Genomic DNA, 24550 nt, shown 5'->3' on the forward strand with positions numbered 1-24550 from the left:
TTTTCTCTAGTCATATAAAAATTATGAAAAACAAATACTTTGAATGATTGCTTTGCTCAAACAATTACTCAGAATATAGGCATTGCATAGTGATATTGGTATTCAATATTGAGGTATTTCATACATGTATGTGAATGCTCACATATAAGAAATCTCCAATATTGCATACAGATTTTATGCTCCCAGCATATCTCACTTTGAGAATCACATTTCTTGGGATCAGAGGTCACATGTGGAAAGTGGCTATCTCGCTGGATAATACTGCCCTGGAGGTTTATTTGTGTGCAACCATACAGCTAGACAGTGCCAGAGTTGAGACTCTGTGTTTAGTCTAAAACTACTGTCCTTTTCTAAAACATTGAGCATTGTTATCTGCTAAAAATTGCAATCGTTATTGATTTAATATTAAGCATATAAATATGGACAATACATTTGATCATGCCTTACCTATTTATCAAATACCCATTATCACCTCTTAACTGCAATATTTGTGTACAATGTACAGTGCAAGTTGTTTAGTACAACACAAAATATCTGATTTATTTTTTATAAAGTAGCTATCATGTAAGAGACATGATGTGCTTGCTCTGATTAATCTGCATGGACAGTCCAATGTGTTTTCCTCTACACAGTTATAACAAGAGAGAGCAAATCCCCAAGTAGATTGCTCAATAAAGAATATTCTAATGTAAGGAAACTAAAATAAAAGAAATTCATTGTTCTCAGTGATCTCATATCAAAAATGGTTTTGGCAGAGTGACTGACATATTTAGTAAAAGGCTGTGCCAATATTTGTCCCTTTACTAGGAGAACATGGCTTTCGGTCCTTCTTCAAATTAACTCTTTCTCAGAATTCAATTCTATGACTGAAAAACAATTTCACTCACTGAAGTTTAAAAGATAAATCTTTTTTATCATGAATATAATTATACAATACCATGATGGTTAAAGTTAAGAAAGTAAGCATATTTCCATACTCACAGGGTATAAATTATCATAATTACACTTTTGTATGCATAGCAGGCTGCTAATTGGAACACTGAAGAAATGCAATAAATATCACAGTTGTGAAATGCATAAACATCACAGTTGTTTCCTATCATTTCCTTCAACAAACACATTGTCACAGTATCTTTTTATCTTTCAAAGATATGTTAATTATAAGATTTATAGTAGAATTTGCATTATAAAAATCTATAAGCACACAATCTGAAAACAATATGTGAATAAACAGCACAAAGTACTGCAAACAGTACAGGTTGGGCTTTCCACCTCTAGATTTTATAGCTACAAAATCTTAGACATTTTTCTGTTCTTGTTTCCTTTTATGTTAAAGCAAAAACAAAAATAGAAAGAAAAGAAGGAGATGCTAATAAAATCTACCTGATGGAGTGGTTTTTGAGGATTAATAGGGCTATTTAATAATGCAAGAAGTCCATAAATTCATTTAGAAAAGGAGAACCCTTCTCTGCAGGCATAGGGAGGTTCTCATCAGTTCTTTCTGAGTGAGAATTCAGTTTGCTTTTGCCAGGTGTCCCAGCTTCTGGTTATTCATTGCTCACTGGTGCCACCCTCAGTCAGAATACAGGCAAAGAGAAATTGGGGAAAATTCTTTCATTATTTTCAGATGTGAATTTCTGTCAGTCTTGTCAACAAACTGCATTTTTTTTCTCAGATGACCTTCTGGGTTACTTAGTAGAGTCCCCTTGGTCTATAAGTAATGTTTCTACTCCACATAGACAGCTTTCTTTTGGACTATACACATAAAAATGAAATACTGCACTCTACACTACTAAAGTATACATATTAACTGCAAAGCTGTCATTTGGCCAAATGTAAGGATAATCCACTCTGAACAGAATGCCAGGGACTAAACTGTTTATCTTAATGTCCTGTGAAAATTACCTGTGCTTTATGAGTTTCAGTTTAGGAATTATAAAACAGACTTAACAATATTAATAACACAATTCTGTCATGATGATAGCTTTAACAACAGTTAATGACTGACTAGCTCTCTTTACACCAAAATGAGATTAAAATCTTAAGAAATCAATTAATTGATCTCTTTTATAGGTGTTATGAAAAAAATTGTGCTTTGAAAGTATCCCCATGAAATAGATTTGTCACTATTCTACGTCTGTGATTTGTTTTTCATTGAGTTACTGCCATCCCTTATGATAGTATCACCCAACAGTGCAACATCCAAGTCTCAGACGAGAAACTATTTGACAGCAATTGATTTCATCCCCTACGCATTTCCTTGCTCAGAAAAAGAGGACAGAACATTGCTAGATACTATGAATAATGAACTCAGAGATACAACAGGAATAAAATGTAGTGGTAAAGTGTCTCCCTGGACAGATATTTTCTTGTGTTTTATTTCATTTTGTGCAGACTGTACTGAACTGGCCTACTAAGGTTTGCTCTTAGCAGTAGCTTCAGGTATAAAAAATTGCAACAAAAAAAAAAAAAACGATCTGGGGAATTTTTGAAGCAAGTTTTAAGTTAAAAAAAAATACAACTGCAAATTGGAAAAGGGTAAGGAAAATAGAGTAGGGCTTAGTAGATTAATAAAGATTTGTGGATTCATAGTGGATTTATAAAGATTTGCCCTTAAGAGAATTTTCCCGAATAAAGCTGTTTTGAGAAAATCAACTAATAATAATTAGCAGACTATTTCTTTTTCATATTCTGTTCCTTTGTGGATGCAATCTCTCATTCTATTTTCCCTTCGGTATACAAGAGCAAAAACTGAATACTGAATTTAGTGCCTGAAAGCAGTGCATATTTTTTCCTTTTTCCTTTTTTTTTTTTAAGAAACAAACATAAGAGTAAAAAGAGTTTCCCCTTTTAAAACCAAAGTGGAGAACCAGAAAGCCAAGTTTATCCATACATTAATCAAGGAATGTGGACTACTTTCTAAAATGCACACCTTTTGTACATACTAATGTATACAATTCAGCTGTCTCAATCTCTGGCCTCTAGATAAATATGAGAATTTTATCCTTGCAATAAGAATCAGAGATGCCCGGGTGTTGCTACTTGTTTAGAACCCATATGAACCAAAACCAGACAGTGTCCCTTGTGGCTTTAGTGCTCTTGGGAGAGCTGTAACCCCATGCCAGTCAGGGTTGTCCAATCTTATTGACAAGCATTGGGCTTGCAGCTCCATGCTGGGAACTTCCTTGTCTGGTAGGGTTCCTGCCTCCCAAACAAGCTGGTGTTGTTCACATTGTGATCTCCCAACTACAGGGCAACAGTCACCTACCTTATTGCTACTCTTAGTAGCCCTATGGGATAGCCAAATGCCAGTTTTCCTCCTCAGACCCTCTAGCCCTCTCCACCTCACCCCATGCCAGAGGATGAGTGTGGACCTAGACAGCAACTCGCAGTTGAATAACATATTCAGAAACAGGTACTTGGCTCAAACTGCGAGTTTTCCTTGCTCTTGCCCCTACTTCCACTAGTGTATCTGAAAAGTATCCTTTGTATGAGAAAATGGTGCTGTTATGTGCAGATTCTCTAGCTTGACTAGGGGAGCCAGAGGATTCAAGATAAAAGCACACCAAACAAGAAAAAGAAAAAACAAACAAACAAACAAAAAAAAAACCTTCTGTAACATAATGTAAAGGAGTGAAACTTAAAGGGTAGACATAAAGTGCAAGGAAAGGGGCACATCCCACGGATAGGAATCCATGCCCTTCTTAATCTGCTCTGTGCCTCTCCCTAAATCTCCAATCCCATAAATTAGCTGGCAGGCAGTGCGCCTTCCTCCTCCCTCTCTGGGCCTCAAGCTTAACTTCCCAAGTTTACCTCAATCTCGCTTGCCAGGGCTCCTGGGGTTCAGCGTCCGCTGAGAGAGGCTGCCTCCTGAGCTGGGGTGGGATGCAGGGTGCAGGGAGTGGGGACAAAAGGGGGTACCCAGTAGTTGATGCTGTGCCATCCCCTCCCAGCAGGCGGCTAGGGCACTTGTTCACTCCTTTTCCCCGTCTCACACTCGCTCATCCCCTTCCGTCCCCCTTCCCCCCCACTCCTTTCTAGTCCCTCTCCCTCGCCATTGAAAAGGGCTGGCTTGGCAGCGGCTCCTTACAGACGACGAACTGTCAGGGCAGGAGGAGCTGTGAGCCAGAGCTACCAGCAGCGGCCCGCGCAGCAAAGCAAAAAGCCAGACTACCAGAGTGCAAGAAGTGGCTGTAGCCAAGACTACTCAGCGACACCGGCAGCCCAGCTAGCCCGGGCAGCCCGACTAGCCTGGGAATCAGCCTCCAGGACAAACAGCTGCTCCGCGGACTGCGCGTTGTGGTGGTAGAACCCGCTACAGCAATCGCAGTCTCAGTGGAGCGGGCGGAAGCCTTTTTTCTCCTTTTTCGTTCCCCTCTTCATTCTACTCAAGAGGAATCTTAACAGGAGGTAAGTATCGGGTCCTGGTGCCAGAGGCGCTGAGGCTGGGTACACATAGCATGTCCTGCACTTAGGACTTGGTGATTGCCAGTGCGTGGGATCTGGACAGTTGACCACAGCTTGCTTTTAGATAAGCTGCTGGTGGTCTCCCTTTCGGGTTCTGCTCCCTAGAGGTAAGAGAAAGAGCAAACCCTGAAGGTGAGCTCGCACAGAAAATCTTTTGGTACTGCCTAGTCTTGGTTTGGTTACTTTGCTAAAACTCTCACTTTTCTCAGAAAAGTGTCCGCGCATGAATTTCCCAAAGATTGGCTGTGCAAAAGGGCCTTTCACTCTAACGAAATGTGCCCGCTTCAGTGAAGATGAATGAAACTCTGATCGTGAAAGTGTGGGGATGCAGAGTTGATGTCCCAGACTGTTGGGGATGGAAGTGTCTCCCGGAGTGATTCCAGATGAGGGGCAATGCCCCAGCAGCGAATCCGCGGTGCACCCTGTGAGCAGGCCCAGATGTGCTCCTCTCTCTGGGGTTCGGGTTTCGGTCCCAGTTTGATGACACAACCCCCTGGGGACCAGACCCTTGCTGCAGGACGGGGAAAACATTGAGCGCAGCAGGGCGTCCAGGGTTTTCTTGGTTTGGTGCTGCCGGTGCTCTACCTTTTTTCCTGCTCTGGGACCTAATGAATGTGGAAATGGTAGATGTGGGAAATTCTGTCCCCCTTACATAAACGCAACTTCTTATAAACAGCAACTGAAAACCGGTGTTCTTTTTTCATTAAGGGAAACAAAAAGACTTCTTAAGTCAAGCCTAACACAAAAGGGATCCCTTTTCTCTAGAGAAATTACTTGGGATTCCTTAGCCAAAATAACGTCCACCTATGTCATAAATACATGGCATTTTCCAAGACAGACTCCAAAAGCAGTTTCTTCCACAAATGAATAACCTTACTGGAACATGTACAAAGAGGCTCTCCTTTAAGAAAATGCATCTTGCTAGAGCATCATTGGAAAAGGTGACTTTAAAAAGCGACCACATTGCTTTAGAGACTTTGGAAGAGCATAGGGACTGTATACCTCAGGTTGGAGACACTACTCTCTGAGCATTGAGTCAGAAAGCGTTTTGTCCCTGGGGTGTCAGTGTCCCAGAGTACACAACAGGATCCGTTTCCGTGTCTCCCCCAAGGAAAGACTTTTCAGGGTTTAGTGAAGATGGCCCCTTTGCTGTCTGTGATTTATTTCAGACTCCGCTGTAGCAGCCTTTGCGGCTTGGGGTTCAGCGCTCTGGGATGCTCTCTTGGAGTGTGTGAGTGCAGGCAGGCACTTGCCTCTGTGAGCTGGGTGCCCTTCCAGAATGTTGTCTTGGGGGCTGGAAGTCCAACACTGCGCCACTGCGGCACCCACCTACAAAGAAAATCCGAGAGAGAATTGGGGCTTAGGACAAAAGAAAAACATAAAAATAAAAAAGAAAGGAAAACAAAAGGGCAACAGCAACACACACAATAAAAACAAAAGCATAAAGCTGTTCTTTCCCCCACTATGAGAAAACTTTCCAAAGGCTGATTTATACCAGCCTAGGGGCTGTTTCTGTACAAGAGACCTAGTGTGAAAAAAGTGGTTGAGAATCTAGGCCATGGGCAAAGGGGGCTAAAAGATGCTAGAGTGATTGGGAACAGAGGAGCCCTGTGAGTGGTCCTACCACTGTATCCAGGAAACAACCTGAGAAGCAGGCTGAGATTTCCAAACACTAAGCACATCGCCAAAATGATGAAAGCACTAGGTGACTTAAAGAGACTGTCTTCCTTGTCTTCCATAAAGAAAAAGAAATGAAGGAAGGACAGAAGGAAGGAAGGAAGGAAGGAAGGAAGGAAGGAAGGCAAGCAAAACAAGTGTGACTTAGGACTTTATAAAAGAAGGGGATGGGGGAGGGTGCGCTTGCTGGCACCTCTGCAACTTTGGAAGACGTGCACTTTTAATCTTATTTGAAACAAATTTTCATGGTCACGGAGAGATAGCCACAGGGCTGTCTTTGCCTTATGTTAGTACTGGGGGAGGAGGCAAACCAGGGGAAGTAACTGATAGTATGTATCCACGTTTCACCTTTCTTGTCTTTGGTTTATTGGAGGCAGAACCGACAGTGTGCGGGCGGTTTTGAGAAAGAATCAGGAGATGGACAAGCCAAGATCTAAGTCTACCTTTATCCTGATGCTAAATTAAGAACTGCCGCGCCCAGCTCGAATCCGTGTGCCGCCGCCAGGGCGCTGAGTTTGCCAAGCTGCTAGCATGCTCCTTGGCGAGCAAGCCACGTGAACACAGTTCCTGCAGGGGTCCTCCTCGGCTCGGCCGCCCCTCCTTCTCTGGCAATGACGTCAGCAGGCCCAAGGCTGCGCGGTGTAGGAGGAGGGCAGGCGGTTTGTTCCGGTCGGGGGCGTGAGCAGAGCAACATTCAGGGCCCGCTCCCGGTGTGCAGCCGCTCTATGTCTCTAAGCTCCCTTCCCACGAATTCAATCCCCACCGGCAGCACCTCCCAGAGGCACCCGGATCCCCCAAGCCTTGTCAAGGTGCAGCCTTGCCCGCTGCGCTTTTCCAGAGCAGGCTTCAGATCCTGGTGTGTGTGTGTGTGTGTGTGTGTGTGTGTGTGTGTGTGTGTGTGTGTATGTGTGTGTTCCCCTCCCTCCTTTCAGCAGCTCTCTGCTCTTCTGTTCTTCCCAGTTTCCAGCTTGTACCTTTTTTATTCACAAGGAATTTCTGAATTTAATGGTCTAGTGCTGAATTAGAGGGCAAGTTACTAGGGATGAAATCGCTGAATCTCTACACCCCCCCCTCCCCCCGATTCATAAGGACGTAGGGATATCTTTATCACACTCCCCTTGTCTTCTCTGCCTGCAACCTAAGGAAATGAATTGGGAGGATGGTCCTTTACTCAGGGAGATGGGGAGATGAGGCTTTGGGGGAGGGGACGAAGGTGAATGTTCTGGGTGGGGAGTCTGGTTGACGAAAATACTAGGCTGGAAATAGGAAATTGAACAATGAAATGTTTCTGGCTCTGTAGCAGCAGGCAAGAAGCCGCCTTGCTTTTTATTCTAAGGCTGCGGAGTCACTTATGTGGACCAACGCGCCAAATTGGGAAGATTCCTGAATAAGATTTTTACTAGACAGAAACCTGCGCTGTAGCTTCCCTTTATAGCTTACTCCGGTCCTTTTGAGGAACAACACCCCACTTTCCTGAAAGCAAAGCAAATCCCTTTTCCAAATGACTGTGAATAGAGTATTATTTTGCTCCAAGAGAAGGGTCCTAGCGAGCAGTTGGAGAAGGTTGTACAGGGAAAAGAGGGAGGAGAAATACGTTGCGCATGTGGACACCAACTGAAGCTTACAGCTGTCACATTCCTGTGGAAATTGGATTCCAGGGGATCATAAAAAGCTGCTTAGCGAATTCTTCTGATTTATAAATGTGGGGTTTCTATCTCATTCCTGCTTCTCTTCCTTGCTTTGATCCAAAGAGTCCTTTACATGATATATAGCTTCCTCAAACTGAAGAGTTGCTGTGCATTTGAAAGACAAAAAGAAGGGAACTCATATCAAGCATAAAATCAAGTTTATTTTCTAGGTTTAATCAGTTGCTAAAGACCCACCCTCCCTTTATCACCCAAGTACTATTCTGATGGATGCCCTTAATGTTGGGTTTCTGCAGCTGAAAGGCCTGGCTGAGAGGATTGCAGGTTTTACATTATCCCTTTTCCTGGTATTCCAAACTTTATGCAAGATAGAAATTTCTGAAAGTAAGATTCCTGATTGTTGGTGGCAGAAAGAAATATGGTAAGGGATTTTAAAAGCAGAGCGGTGTCCATTTAAAAACAAGGTGTCTACAACGGTCTTTGGACAATATTTATATGATTCTTGAAGGAGCACAGGAAGGCACACAGACAAGGAGACTTTTTACAAACCGCTGGCTTTGAACTACAACGAGGCTGCTACATTTCTATTAGTGGGAAAGGAAACTATTTAGGGGATAAAAACCTGAAAGCTAATTTCCTCCAGTAATCTTGGTATACATATTTGAAAGGAGGTGTCACCCATTTATTTATTTGCTGAAAAAAAAATCTCAAACATAAATTGGTCAACTATTTGCTCTAGACAAGTGTCAGGCTCTAAGAATCTGAAAGAGATTATGAAAAATTTAGCCTGGGTTTAATTGAGTTTAGGAGACTCTCATAAAGCTAGGATACAATGTGATGAATGCTCTAATTGTGTGTAATGGAGTGAAGGCGTAAGTCACAAACAATGCCACACCAATTCGGGGTTATGATTATTAGGGTGGTATTTATTTAAAGGGGAAAAAACTTACAGATCACTGTCCCAGGCAACAGCCCTCTTCACAACCAGGAAAGGAGTCTAGTCGCAGGCGGAGCAGGAAGTGAAGAGAGAGAAGAGAGGGAAGTGGCCGCTTTTTTAAAGGGAGAGAAACCACGCCCCAGTGGGCTGGTACCTCAGCGGTGATAGGCTGGAGGAGTGGGAGGACCTCCCGCAACACCTCCCCCTTTTGTTTAAATAAGAGAGTTCTAAACCTACTATGAAATTATATACAATAAGTACAAATATCCTATTCTAACTAGCTTAGGTCTTGTATAATAAATAACTTGGCCAAGTCATGAGAGAAAGTAACTACATTTATATGGTCTTCAACCCCATCGAAGATCTGAGAAGGGAAATAATGTTACCTGGGTAATTAGGAAGTTCAGTAAAACAACTTCCAAAACATGCAACAAATTACAGAGACAACTAGCTACCTGGGCAATCACCCAAAGTCACATTAGCAGCGTTGAAGCAACCAACTTTGGCTAAGGCCTAACATAACTGACATACCATTTTCTAAGGCAAGCAACTTTTCAAAACTATCTTACCCTGTCTTGGCAGGATATGACAGTCCTGTTTTATCCATTGATGCATGCTCTGTATCTTTGTCAGTTGTTGAGGTATGGGCATTTCTTTGCCCAAACGCCAGTTCTGCCAAAAAGAAAGGCTCCAGGTGGAGTGTCTTTGGTGTTCAACATTCTCTCGGGAATAGAGTGGTGTTGCCAGGAGCAGTTGTGTCTCACTACCACAAAACTCTGAGTTAGATTAAAGGCCATTTTCTACAGCTCTTTGAAGAAGTTGAAGATTATCTATCTATACTGAGTATAATCTCTATATATCTAAAGAACCTGATTAGTCTATTATAAATGACAAACTTAGATGACTATTAGTCTATATAATTCTCAATATCTATCTAACTTAAAGACTAAGACAATAAACGACTGTGAAACAAATGAGGACAATGACCTCCATATATAAACAATGTACAAATATACATTGCAGTAGGTAAATATATATCAATACACGATCATTATATAAGTATCTTAATCAGAGGTAGAAATGTACACTGCAATATGGTAAATATATACAATATATATATATATATATCAATACAATATATGTCAATACATAAAAAATGTTTTAAACAGAGGTAGAAACATGCATGCGTACAATAGTCAATATAATTTAACTTTGTATCAATATACAAGAATCTATACCAATGTATTTGTCTAAAAACAGTAACTTACAATTACAAATCTATTATCCCATCATCCCTCTTTTTTTTTTTTTTCAAAATGATCCCTGAGCGTATAAAATTCCTCCCCCAACCCTCAATCGTATACTAATTATAATCAACCCCTAAATGATGTCCCTAAACCCAAGGGCAAGTTTTACTGGGAAAGGGGACGTCATCCTCTAGAATTACTTCCAGCTGTCATGGGGGCGACGTTCTTTCTGGGGGATCCTGTGAAAGTGAAATGATGGTTAAATTTCAAGATCAATGCCTTTTAAAATTGCCAATAGTCTCTGAGTATTTTGTGCAGGTCTGGCCAAAATGTTGTATAAGATGTGCACCATTTCAGCTAACCAAGTTGGAACTGTCTTGTGCAGCTGGTACCAAAAGCAGGTCTTGTAGTAGCGCTATCAGTATCATGACGTCATATCAACCAGGTGGAGTTGTTGTTATGGGGCCCCATCTTCTTCCTGGAAACTTCAAATGTCACTTCAGGAAAAACTCATTGTTCATTATGAAAAACTTAAACATTAATCATATAGACATATATAGACATATATATATATGTTCAATGAAAGACATGATAGATATATTCAATGAAAAGTATGATAGATATGAAGAAAAGCAAAGATGTTTTCTAAACTCATATTTCTTTCTGTCCCATATCATGGCTCTTGACATGAGACAGAAACTCCAGAAACTCTGGGTTTTTCTCTTACTAACAGGCTTGGAATTGGAGAGGGACTGAGCCAGAGTCCAACTTCAAAACCAGCTTTATAAATTTAGAAATATGGTTTAATATTACTTACACAATCCATTCAGTTGTCTTGATATTTCCTATTGGGCAGGTATTTTTCCATCTGTCAGTATCCAAACATCCAGGGTCCCTTGAATTTCTCAAAGATAAGTGTTTTCCTGTGGAGATAAGAACAGAACCCTGCCCCCATTCTATGTTTTTCTTACCACCTGTATGAATATCATCATTGTGGATGAGTTGTCATTTCTCCTTTCAAAGAGGTTTCTCCTCTTCAAATCGAAACTTTATTAATTTTGATGGTATCCACAATTTTTCTTCTCCTGTGGAAACAAGAGCAAAACCCCTTCCCCAACGTAGCACATCTCCTGGCTTCCACTGAGAGGTCAGCACATCTTTGAAATAAATCGGTTGATTTAGTTCAGCAGACTTTTCCATTATCCAATGTCTTTCTGCTGCTGTCGTTTTTTTCTCATTAGCGTTAAGAAAATTCAAGGTTAATAAAGCATTATGTAATCTATTTCTGGGGGTATTTTCAGTCCCTTTCTGTTTGTTCAGCATATCCTTTATAGTACGATTTGATCTTTCTATAACTGCCTGACCTGTAGGATTATTTGGTATACCTGTAATGTGTTTTATATTATAATAATCAAAAAAGCGTTTCATTTTCTTAGATACATATGCTGGACCATTATCTGTCTTTATTTGCGCAGGTATACCCATGATGGCCATAACTTCCAATAAATGTGTGATTACTGAATCAGCCTTTTCTGAGCTCAGGGCAGTAGCCCATTGAAAACCTGAATACTTGTCTATGGTGTGGTGTACATATTTTAATTTACCAAATTCCATAAAGTGGAACACATCCATCTTCCAGATTTCATTTCTCTTAGTACCCTTTGGGTTACTCCCTGCAGGCAACGGTGTTTGATTATAGAAAGAACAAGTAGGACATCTCTTTATAATGTCCTTAGCTTGTTGCCAAGTAATGGAAAATTCTTTCTTTAGGCCTTTACTATTGACATGATGGTTCTTATGAAATTCCGAGGCCTGCAACACACTTCCAATCAATAATTGATCAATCTCAGCATTGCCTTGGGCTAGAGGACCAGGCAGACCTGTATGGGACCGGATGTGTGTTATGTACATCGGACAAAGCCTGTTCCTGATTATGTCTTGTACCTGGATAAACAATGAAGTCAACTCTGTGTCATCTGGTATAAATTCAGCGGTTTCAATATGCAAGATAACTCTTTCTGCATATTGTGAATCTGTAACTATATTAAGAGGTTCTTTAAAATCCCTTAGCACCATAAGAATGGCATATAATTCTGCCTTCTGGACAGAATTATAAGGGCTTTGTTCCACCTCACTCAATTCATCTGACTTGTAACCTGCTTTCCCTGATTTATTTGCATCAGTATAGAACGTACGGGCTCCAGTTATTGGAGCATCACGTAGAATTCTAGGAAGAATCCAAGAAGTTCTTTTTATGAGATTAAGTCTATCACTTTTGGGATAGTTGCTATTAATTTCTCCCAAAAAGTTAGCACAAGCTCTTTGCCACGGTTCATTGTCTTCCCATAACTTTTTTATTTCTTCAGTAGTAAAAGGCACTATAATTTCTGCTGGGTCTATACCTGCTAGTTGACGAAGTCTCAGCTTACCTTTTATAATTAATTCAGAGACCTTTTCCACATAAGTTTTTAATTTTTTACTTGGTTTATTAGGTATAAATATCCACTCTAAAATAATATCTTCCCTCTGCATTAGAATCCCTGTAGGAGAAATTCTGGAAGGCAATATGACTAGGATGCAGCTAAGATTTGGGTTCACCCTATCCACATGTGCCTCCTGTAATTTTTCCTCAATCATTGTCAGTTCCTTTTCTGCTTCAGCTGTCAGTTCTCTTGGACTATTCAAATCTTTATCACCATCTAAGGTTTTGTTTAAATGAACTATTAGATCAGGTGTTATCTCAACAGCTGGTCGTAGACTGGAAATGTCTCCTAACAATCTTTGGAAGTCATTAAGAGTCTTTAACCGGTCTCTCCTAATTTGTGCCTTTTGCGTTTTAATTTTCTCTAACCCTATTCTGTAACCTAGGTAATTAATAGAATTTCCTCTTTGAATCTTTTCAGGGGCAATTTGTAATCCCCACCTAGGCAAGACTTTCTTTACTTCTTCAAACATCCTTTCTAAAGTATCTTTATTTGAATCAGATAATAAGATGTCATCCATGTAATGATAAATGATGGACTTGGGGAATTGTTTACGAATTATTTCCAATGGCTTACTTACAAAATATTGGCACAGTGTAGGACTATTGAGCATACCCTGTGGGAGGATAGTCCATTGATATCTCCTATTAGGCTGAGAATTATTGTAAGTAGGCACTGTGAAGGCAAATTTTTCTCTATCCTTTTTTTGTAACGGTATAGTGAAAAAACAATCTTTCAAATCAATAACTATAAGAGGCCATCCTTTTGGTAACAGAGAAGGCAAAGGAATTCCAGATTGTAGTGGGCCCATAGGTTGAATTACTTTGTTGACAGCTCTTAGATCTGTCACCATTCTCCATTTACCAGATTTCTTTTTTACAACAAACACAGGAGAATTCCAAGGGCTGGTTGATTCTTCAATATGGTGAGCATCTAGTTGCTCTTGCACCAGCTGTTCCAATGCCTGTAGTTTATCTTTAGCTAGAGGCCATTGTTTGGTCCATATTGGCTTCTCAGTTAGCCATTTTAAAGGTAGGGCCGTTGGTACCTCTAAAGGTTTGGTATTTGCTGTATGTTCTTGTACAGCCTGAATGGCTGGTGACCTTTTTCCATAATACCTCATCATATCCTTCCCAGAAATATGAGTTCCTGGAAATACAGGAATGTTAATCTGGGTATTCCATTGCTGTAGCAGGTCACGGCCCCATAAATTTATGGCAATATTGGCTATATATGGCCTTAGTCTTCCTATTTGCCCTTTCGGGCCCTATGCATTCAACCCATCTTGTGCTTTGTTTTACACGAGATAGGGTTCCAATTCCCAGGGACTGAACATCTACCTCTTGAAGAGGCCAATTAGGATGCCAAGATTCTGGGGTAATGATACTTACATCCGCACCTGTGTCTAATAAGCCTTCAATAAAAGTGCCATTTATCCAGACTCTTAGCTTTGGTCTTTGATCATTAATAGAAGTCTGCCAAAATATACGTTTATTCTGTCCTATTGGGTTTTTTGACTCATCCTCCACACGTAATTCTTCATTTAGACCAGTATTACTTTTTACAGCAGAAATTGGAGCTTTTAATTTTCTTGGTGAGGCACGTTCTCCACTGTGACTGGGAATGACTGGGCCACTGTTGGCTTGGGGGCCTGCGAGAGGCCCCCCAAGGAGTTTCCCGATGATATCGGATTGCCCCGTCTGTCTGTTGTTGACCTACATTCGTTGGACCAATGCCTGCCTTTACCGCATCTCCTACATATTCCTGAAGGCCGAGGTCTCCTATTTTTGTCATTCCCAGAAGAGATATTATTTCTAGAAATTCTTTGCCTGCAATTCCTTTGCAAATGTCCTAATTTACCACAATTAAAACACCTGGCAGTTTGATGTCTCCTCATTGCTTTGGAAATCGCTTCTCCTACCCAAGATTCATCATTATAGCTAAACGTCTCAACATTCATCGTATGCTGAATCCATTCATCCATAGGTGCTGATCTAGACTTTAAAGGCCCAATTATCTTTTTGCATTCTATGTTTGCATTCTCAAAAGCTAGAGATTCAAGAAGTATTCGTCTAGCTTCTGGGTCTGTTACCCCTATGTCCAGAGCCTTAATTAATCTTTGCAAAAAGTCAATAAAGGGTTCTCTCTGTCCCTGCCTAATTCTGGTATATGATTCAACCCTTTTTGCTGGATCTTGTATCCTATTCCAAGCATTTAAAGCTGTTTGGTGACATAGACACAGTACTTCATCGTCATAAAGAGCTTGGACCTGTGGATCAGCATATTCTCCTGCACCAAGAATTTGATCTTGGGAAACCTCAATACCTTTTGCTCTTCCTTGCTGTTCCATATGTTTGGATTCTTCTCTGAAATAAATTCCGAACATCAAGGAAGGTCCATTATCTAAAACTGCAGACACTAACTGATGGAAATCATGGGGAGTAGCTCTAGCATTAGAAGCCCAAGTCCTTATCATTTCCTTTACATATGCATTGTGCAAGCCAAAATTAACAACAGCTTGCTTAATTTCTTTCAGATCATTCATTGCTATTGGCGTCCATCTAGCTTCTCTGACTCCCTTTGAGCCTCTAGAAGTTGATGCTTTTTCAGAATTAAGTATAGGGTATGTCGCTAGAACCCTGGGTAAGCCAGTTCTAATAGCTGGTGGAGGCCTTATATCCTGTCCTTGTGTCTCCTTACTCTGTTCACCAGCTGTAATAATTTCCCCAATCTTTTCAAATCTTTTTATCATTGTCTCTCTTAAATCCTGAATCTCCTGACCTGTATATATTTCCAGTGATTTCACTGATGTATCAATTTTTTGGTCCCCATTCTGCACCTGTGATTCCAAAGCTTTAATTTTTTCCTTCAAAGATAACATGTCCTCCTTAAACTTTTCTTGTATATCATGTAGATTCCCATCTTGGAGGTACATTCTGTCTGTTACCTTATCAAAACTTTGTGATAAAGTTTGAACGTCAAATTCAACAGCCTGAACCCTTTCAGGTAACTTTCTAATACCCTTGGATATGGAATCAATTTTGTCTGTCATAGTATCCACTTGTTCAGATAACCTCTGATTTTCAATAATTTTAATCCTGTCAATTAGTTGTTCATTATTAGTTCGTAAAGATTCTATCATTCTTAGGAGTGCCATATTCTTCTGTTCATTATTAGTACGTAAAGATTCAATCGTTCTTAGTAGTGCCATATTCTTCCTTAATGATAGAATATGGAAAAGAAAACTGAAGGCTAGTAACAAGCAAATTAAGGTATCCCCATAATCATATAAACTTTGTATGATGTAATTCATTGTATTAGTAAATATAAATTTACTAATCCATTGTATTAGTGAAAACAAAGCAGTAAAATTTGCGTTAGAAACAAAAACTGCAATATTACCTATTATCCAGCAGGTGGCGCTGTTGCAGAGTCGCGGTGAAAACATGGTCCTGTTTCAGTGCCTTAGTAGATGTTAAAAACTGGAAAATGCAAGTTTCTCAACAAAATAAATCTAATTAAATCAATTCCTGAGACGGAACAGGTCACCCTGAGGGGTTGCAGCTTTCAGCAACCACGTGCTCTGGTTTGTGCCACTTAAGAGCTGTACTTGCAAGGGAGATTTAAAAATGACTCAGAAAAGACCAAACCAGGCGGCCAGAGACTGCAGGGGCCTGTGGAGTTTAAATTCCCATGGGGAGTCCAAGGCCTCTGGCGTTCGAGGAAGGAGGGGCTCCCGCCAAGCCGAACTAGAGCCCACCAAGCCCGCGGCCGCCAATCTGAACTTGCACCCGCCAAGCCCGCAGCCGCCAAGCCGAACTTGGGGCCGCCAAGCCGAACTCGCGGCTGCGAGTGGGGAAAGGAGAGGTTCTAAAACCAAACGTTGGGCGTCAAAATGAAGGCGTAAGTCACAAACAATGCCACACCAATTCGGGGTTATGATTATTAGGGTGGTATTTATTTAAAGGGGAAAAAACTTACAGATCACTGTCCCAGGCAACAGCCCTCTTCACAACCAGGAAAGGAGTCTAGTTGCAGGCGGAGCAGGAAATGAAGAGAGAGAGGAGAGGGAAGTTGCCGCTTTTTTAAAGGGAGAGAAACCACGCCCCAGTGGGCTGGTACCTCAGCGGTGATAGGCTGGAGGAGTGGGAGGACCTCCCGCAACAATGGAGGGAGGAATTAATGATTTGCTGGGAGGTTAAAAGGATCATTTTAAAAAAAAAATGTCTTCTTGACTATAAAAAATAGCCATTGCTGGTCAGTGGCTAGATAAATAGACATGGATGGTTATATAGAACAAAGTAGTACAGAAAGGGCCGTGGCAGGGATTTATAGATTATTGAGTTAACAGGCATTTGTAATTCTTTAATTTGTAAGTTCTAGCCACCTTTGAGGATTTTTTTCAGAAAAAAAAATGCTGGTATCAGTAAAAGAAAGAACAAATATATTGCAGTAGGTGGTTCATGAAATGCTGCTCTTTTTCTTTAAATTATATTAAATAATTTGATGCCTTGTAATAGTGAATGGGGACAAATAAAGTGAGAAGCTTTCATAAAAGGCAGAGCACAGGACACAAGAAGAACACTTAAAGTAAAACAGAACTGAGAAAGGAATGCTTCTTTGTGGGAAAAGGTTTCTCTTTATTTATCTGCATACTTATATCATTTTACACATCACACTATCCTGTCCCAATCTTGAATATTTCATCCTCTACCCAAAGAAAGTACCTTTTATCCTATAAATCAGTATTTCTTCACCACAAGCACAGTTTTACCCACCCTACTCAATTTTTCATACACAATATTGAATCATCTCAGCACCCTACATCATTTCTCCAGTTAGCTACTTCAGCTTTCTACCTAGTGCCCTCCTAAGACTTCTTGAATCATATTTCTTTTCCTTAGACACCAGTAACCAACTATATCTTTTTTTCTTTTCATTTTTTCCTCTTGCAACATTATCTCTGTCATAAATTCTTTCATATCCTACTGTCCATTAGCTATCATAGCTTCTTCAGTAACCTCAGAGGAGCTTTAAATAAATAAATAAATAAACAAACAAATAAATAAATGAAATAAATAGAGCATACTTTACCCCAAATTGTTTACAAATTTGTCATTTTTTTCCACTAAGAATGTTTAATGTTGTCTCTGTGTCTTTTGATGCTATAATTTCAAATGGAATTTTAGTGGAATTTCTCTGATTTATTCTATATTTATTGTGTCTGTGAATGCCTGTTTTAGTTTGTTTGCATTTAGAGTTTAATGTTCTGCATGAGAAGTATTCCAACTTTTCTTAACTGTTCATTGTACATTCTTTACAATGTTGCTTTATATGTGAACCTTTCTGATGTGTTCTATTTGTTTACTGGTATGGGCCTTTCATTTTATTGGTTTTAGTAACTTTTGTTTTTTTAAATTTCCTACTCCTGAGAATTCTCTGTTCAGCTCAGTGCCCCATTTTATAATTGGGTTGATTAGCCTTTTACGGTCTAGTTTCTTGAGTTCTTGATATATTTTGGAGATCAGACCTTTGTCAGTTACAGGGTTGGTGAAGATCTCCCAGTCAGTAGGTTGCCTTTTTGTCTTAGTGACAGTGTCCTTTGCTTTACAGAAGCTTCTCAGTTTCAGGAGGTCCGATTTATTCAATGATGCCCTTAATGTCTGTGCTGCTGGGGATATATATAGGAAGTGGTCTCATGTGCCCATATGTTGTAGAGTACTTCCCACTTTCTCTTCTATCAGGTTCAGTGAGTTCAAATGGTCAAAAGACACTTAAGGTCATGCTCAACTTCCTTAACAATCAGGTAAATGCAAATCAAGACAACTTTAAGATACCATCTTACACCTGTCAGAATGGCTAAAATCAAAAACACCAATGATAGCCTTTGCTGGAGAGGTTGTGGAGAAAGGGGTACACTCATCCATTGCTGGTGGGAATGTAAACTTGTGCAACCACTTTGGAAAGCAGTGTGGTGGTTTCTCAGGAAATTCAGGATCAACCTACCCCTAGACCCAGCAATACCACTCTTGGGAATATAACCAAGAGATGCCCTATCATACAACAAAAGTATATGCTCAACTTTGTTCATAGCAGCATTGTTTGTAATAGACAGAACCTGGACACAACCTAGATGCCCTTCAATGGAAGAATGGATGAAGAAAGTATGGAATATATACATATTAGAGTGCTACTTAGCAGTTAAAATCAATGACTTCTTGAATTTTGCATTCAAATGGATGGAAATATAAAACACTATCCTGAGTGAGGTAAGCCAGACCCAAAAAGAGGAACATGGAATGTACTCACTCATATTTGGTTTCTAGCCATAAATAAAGGACAATAAATAAATAAATAAATAAATAAATAAATAAATAATTTTCCTACTCCTTTTTCCTTAGCGAGATTGTTGTAACAGCATAAGTTTAAATATTAGGAGAGATTATCATCATTTTCAGGATTCCAGACAAGATGTTCAAAGCCCAATTTGTGTTTCTATCAACATATGCAGTTATCATGTCCAGAGATAAAGGAATCTTTTTGTACAAAAAAAATTAAACTTATATAATTTCTTGATATGTGTAAAGAAAAGAAAGTAATTACCATGTTACTCTACATTGTGTATGTTTAGCTCAATGTTGTTGGGAATTTCTAGGGAAAAATTTGCTATACATACTTTTATTCAGAAAAGATATGTTAATTTTACCTTGGGGAAAATAAAATATATAATAAGTACATTTATTTAAACTTCTTAACTTTATATTATAACATTCTGAATTACATGTGTGAGCAGAGTTCTGTTGTTGGAAGACTTTCTTGATCATTTAGTATCCAGAATGAATAAAAAATAGGTGAGATTCCCTGATATTGTAGATTATTTTCTAATATTTAAACTGGCCATGTTTAAAAATATCATTTGGCTTCAGTTAATTATAAAAAGCATACCTAAAAAACCCAAATTGAGAAAGAAAAATGTCACTGACTTATATGACGTGTTTCTTCAAGATTAGCCCATGCAATAACAATGCTAATGCACGGGCTTATCAATAGATGAAAATTAGATTAGGTTGAAAGTGTCTTTAGAGTGTTAGTTGCATACATATCAAGATTGAATTTTTATTATAACTAAATAAAAATAAAAAGCTGGGCCTTTTCCATTACAACTTAGAATTTAAAAAAATGATTTGTCCAAATCATAAATGTTTCTATTATCTTTTACACTCTGAAGTTCTTCAAGTATTCAGAAATTTAAAGTACCATTTTTATTATTTCTAATGCTCTAAATATTGAACAGTTAAACTAAAAATAAAAATGAGGATAGTTGTCCCTTCCTGCACAAATATGAAAGAATGATTTCTTTACCTAATTCACTCATCTAGAATGTTGACAATTTATAGTAAAAAGAGCAAGTCAAAAAGTAAAGAGATCCCAGAATGAGAATTTTCTTTCTTCAATTTACATTGTTTTTTATAACATAACACTTTTTAGATTTACAATGTTAAAATTATTTTTAATTAATGAGGACAGCCCATTTCTTTAAAAAAATCTTTGTTATTAGAATTCAAACTGAAATTTAAAATAATTTTGCAGTTCATTTGCTAACCTAATATAAAATGAAAGTCAAGTATTGCTTTCAGCCACAAATCTGATTCATTCTCTTTTCTAACAACTTCACCATGTACAGTCTTCTGCATATTTTTTCCTATTCTAAAATATTGATTTATTCTCATATGATAAAAACAGAAGACAAAAAAGAAGAAAGAGTTATTCCTGTTTTTTTTTCTGTCTAAATATCAGACAGATAGAATTAATTAGAACTATCTTGTCAGTGAAAGGTAAAGGGATTGCTGTTATTCAGTCTTCAAGCCTGGATTTTTTGATGTCATTCTTCCTTGCCTCTTATGTTTCCATGGGTTATTTCATTCCAGTTCTGGATGTAAAAAGCAAAACAAACAAACAAAAACAAACAAATAAAAGCCTTAGATTAAAAACTAAAAATCTCAAAGGTCAGTACCTTCACGTATATTAAAAACAAGTTTGTTATTTGGTTGCTTGCTATTTATTTTCATTCCATTTAGTATATTTGTGCAATGATTTTATGAAAGTATATCATAAAATAGTAGGATTGTTGAAATGTTAATAGTATACATTCCAGACACTTAGATATTCCCTTCATTTTATTTATAGAAAGAATTGAAATAATGGCCCTTCATAATATCACTCCATTAAGTTTGAGTGGCAAATGTGCTAGATCTTAATTCACAGCACTTGTAAGACTCTGTATGTTTCCATAGGGTGAAGTTGTCAATAATTATAAAGTAGTATTTTGCTTTACTCATGTTGTCTTAGAAGCCGCATGAGTGTTATTCAATTGTTTGTAGGTTTGCATTATATCCAACAAAAGACACTAAGCTTCCAATAGTCAAATCTATTGTTTTGCCTTCAGGATTACAAAGATTTTCTTCTGAATTTTGACATGGCAAGTGAGAGTGGGGAATTTACTTAAATTATAAGAACATCAGGTATTTTATAATTTATTAGTATATACAGGGTAGCCTTGAGCAAATAACTTTCACTCCTTGAAGAAGTTATCTCAAATGGATAATGAAGGAGCTGTAAATTACTTCAAGGCTCTTTGCAATAAAAGAAAGTCTTGTAATGCTTCACAAAAGGCAGTATATACTACATTTGTCTTTGTTCTTTGGCTTTGTAAGCATTACCATTCAGTATATTGACTCTTTAACCACTGATAATGAAAATACAGTGGATTATTTAGCATTGCAATTCATTGCATGTGGGAGATGGACAGGATGGCAAAGGATAATGTCTCTTAGATGTAAAATATTAATGGCCTTGAGGAGTTTACATGTCAGGTCAGGAGCAATTAACATCAGCTACAAATAAAATACACTAAAGGATTTATTGATATTGATGCCAAATTAGTCAAATATCAGTACATTAAAATATATAAATATTTTAATTTAAAAATAATTTGTAAATTATTTATTATAGATAAATAAAATATAGATACATGTAAGAATGGTTTTATTTTTATAAGTGTATATTTATTATGCAGACTTAAAGATACATTTTTATGATATTTCATATAGAAGTTTGGAGATAGTTTAAGAGAAGTTTTCTACAATTTTATTATTCAGTATTTCAAAGTGTATGCTGAGTGTTAAAGAGTATCTGTCAGGCAAAAAGGTAAGCAGGCTAAATATTTCAAAGCAAAGTTTTACTTTTTTTCATAAATAACCTTGTACAGCTGTATTTTCCTTGGAGAAAGTGAGAAGGAATGGAAATTCAAATGGAGCAGAAACACCAACCAGAATGTTATGTGATGGGGTTTGGATTTCAGTCTACTGTGAAGTATGCAATCTTTTTGAAACTGCATGTTTTGGATTATCTTTTTCTGAGTTCATATAAAATACGTTTAGAACACCTTAAGTTTTATATGTCTGTGGTTTACTAAGATAAAAAAAATCATCTAAAATATCAGGCTACATTTCATTCAAAGAGATGCTTAGGAAAAGGTATTAAACACAAAAGCCCATGCACACTCACATGCTCAAAAGCCTATAGAAATAAACAAAGATAAAAATCTTTAAGCAGGCTGCATCTCCATTGTTTTTCTTTTTAGAATAGAAAATGCTATGCTCAGTTTAATTCTGTTTTCTTTGCCTCCTTTGTTTTTAAGTAGGCAGCTTGTGGAGCTCTGCTTGTTTGCAATTTTTCTAAGTCACTACATAGAGTAGATCTACCAATCACTAGATACAGTAGTTACATTTTATATACACTGTTCAGTTTATAAGGTGAAGGTATGTGGAGTCAGAATTATATAGGGGACAGATTATAAATCCATTGAACATCACACACTTTCTGTCCTACAATTGTGTTCAAAAGTAAACAAATTTGGAATGTGAGGCAAATGCTCCATAAAATGTATAGCTATAAATTGGTAGCTTTAACACTTTCAAAGTACATTGAGAAAGAGAGCCAGTAGACAATTTGTAATCAATCAAAATCACTGCTAGTGACTTGTTATTTTAAACTCCGGTTTCTCGGAAGGTATATTTTATTTCTGTACTTCTCCAACTTTAACGTGCAGACCAATTATCTAGAAATCTTGTTAAAATGCAAATTTTTATTCAGTAGCTTCTGGGTAAGACTTGTAATTTTGGATTTCTGAAGAATGGTGTGGGTATGTTGATCTTGTTGCACCTCTGTCCCACATACAGTAGAAATGATCCATCATATAGACAAAGGTGAAGTCAAACAAAAGTAACATAATTTAAAAAATAAGCAATTTGAGTTATTGTGAAAAGAATCAGACATTAAAAAATAAATGAAATGTATGATTATTTGCAGTTTGATAAAGTTGACCTTAATCTTTGGTCTGAGTAATTTAGTTGACGATATCATCAAAATGATAACCAGTTGCTTGTTCGTCTTATGCTTAACTTTTAACCATCTCCACATAAATACATTTATATAGCATGGAATCTGAAAACCATGGAACACACACTTTTAATAGTTTGCCAAATTTTCAAAGAGTCTAAAAGCTGTTATTATTTTTTAGCAGGGTAGAGCTTCTTGAAATATATTAATGATTTTTAATATTTAGTATGTGTGTGTGCGCATAATGTAATGTGTGTAAAAATCAGCAGACGGCTCTCAGGAATCCATTCCCTCCTACTATTTTAGTCTGGAGAGTGAACTCTGATCATCTGGCTTCACAGTAAGTACCTTTACCCATTTTTTTCTAGCATAATAAAATATTTTAAATAGATCTGTCACTCAGTCATTCATATTTCAAAGCAGCCAATTGAATTTTTACATCTCTATCTTAAAATATTTCTTTTTTTTACTTTTAAAAATAAGTATCTGACACTTTGCAGTTCAAGGACACCAAAGGTCATAGGGGTAGGGTTTATATGTATTTTTTTTTGTATTCACATACACACAAAATCCTAAAAGCTGGGAACAAATGATAAATTAGACATGTAGTTGGAGCTGTGGGCTGCGTTCCTGCCACTCAGCTCCTGGCAACCTGGATAGCTTATGCCCCAAAATAACAACACACAAACTGTATTCATATTAAGACTGCTTGGCCCATTTCCATTAATGTGTGTAGCACCACAAGGTGGTGACTTAACTGTATCAGAGTAAATAAATGCAGGCAGATATATTAAAAAATATATACAGCTTTAATGGTTAAATAAACTTACAGGACCGAGGTTCCCACGTAGCACAGGAGGCAGGAAAAAGAGAGCACGCAGGCTCTGCACGCCCGATTTATCAGTCAACATTTGCCCTAGGCAAACCTGCCCCTAAGGGGCTGACTTAACCCTAAATCTCCCCCTAGCATCTAAATAAGACAGAACTAAACCAAATACAACTATAAACAATAATAACAAATGATAAATATAACAAACAATATTGAGAACAAAAGTTTTGCTAGACATTCTATCTCAAGGAGTCTAAATAATGTAGAGAGTAACTACAATTAAATAATCTTCAACTCTGTCAAAGATCTGAGAAGGGAATAAATATTACTTAACAAAATGAGAGATATCCAGAATGTGCAACAAATGACAGAGACAACTGACTACCTGGGCAATCACCCAAAGTCTCGTTTGCAATGTTGAGTCAACCAACTTTAGCTAAGGCCTAACATAACTGACACACCATTATCAAATGCAAGGAACTTTCTTAGAGTTATCCTACCCTGTCTTGGCAAGATAAGACAATCCTGTTTCATATCTTAATCAGTAGTTGAGGTATGGGCTTTTCTTAATGCAAAGGCCAGTTCTGCCAAGAAGACAAGCTCCCAGTGGAGTGTCTTTGGTGCTCAACATTCTCTCGGGAGTAGGGTGTGGTTGCCAGGAGAAATTGTGTCTCGTTGGCACAGAATTCTAGGTTAGATTAAAAGCCATTTTCTACAGCTCTTCAAAGAGGCTGAAGATTATACTATCTATAATAAATATAATCTCTATGTATCTAAAAGACCTGATTAACCTAAAAATAAATATGACGAACATATAATTCTCAATACCTATCTAATTTGAAAACTAAGAGAATAAAAATTGT

The sequence above is a fragment of the Microtus oregoni genome, unplaced genomic scaffold (assembly GCF_018167655.1).
Source record: "Microtus oregoni isolate MIOR12 unplaced genomic scaffold, Mior012 000067F_ref0000223, whole genome shotgun sequence".
NCBI lineage: Eukaryota > Metazoa > Chordata > Mammalia > Rodentia > Cricetidae > Microtus > Microtus oregoni.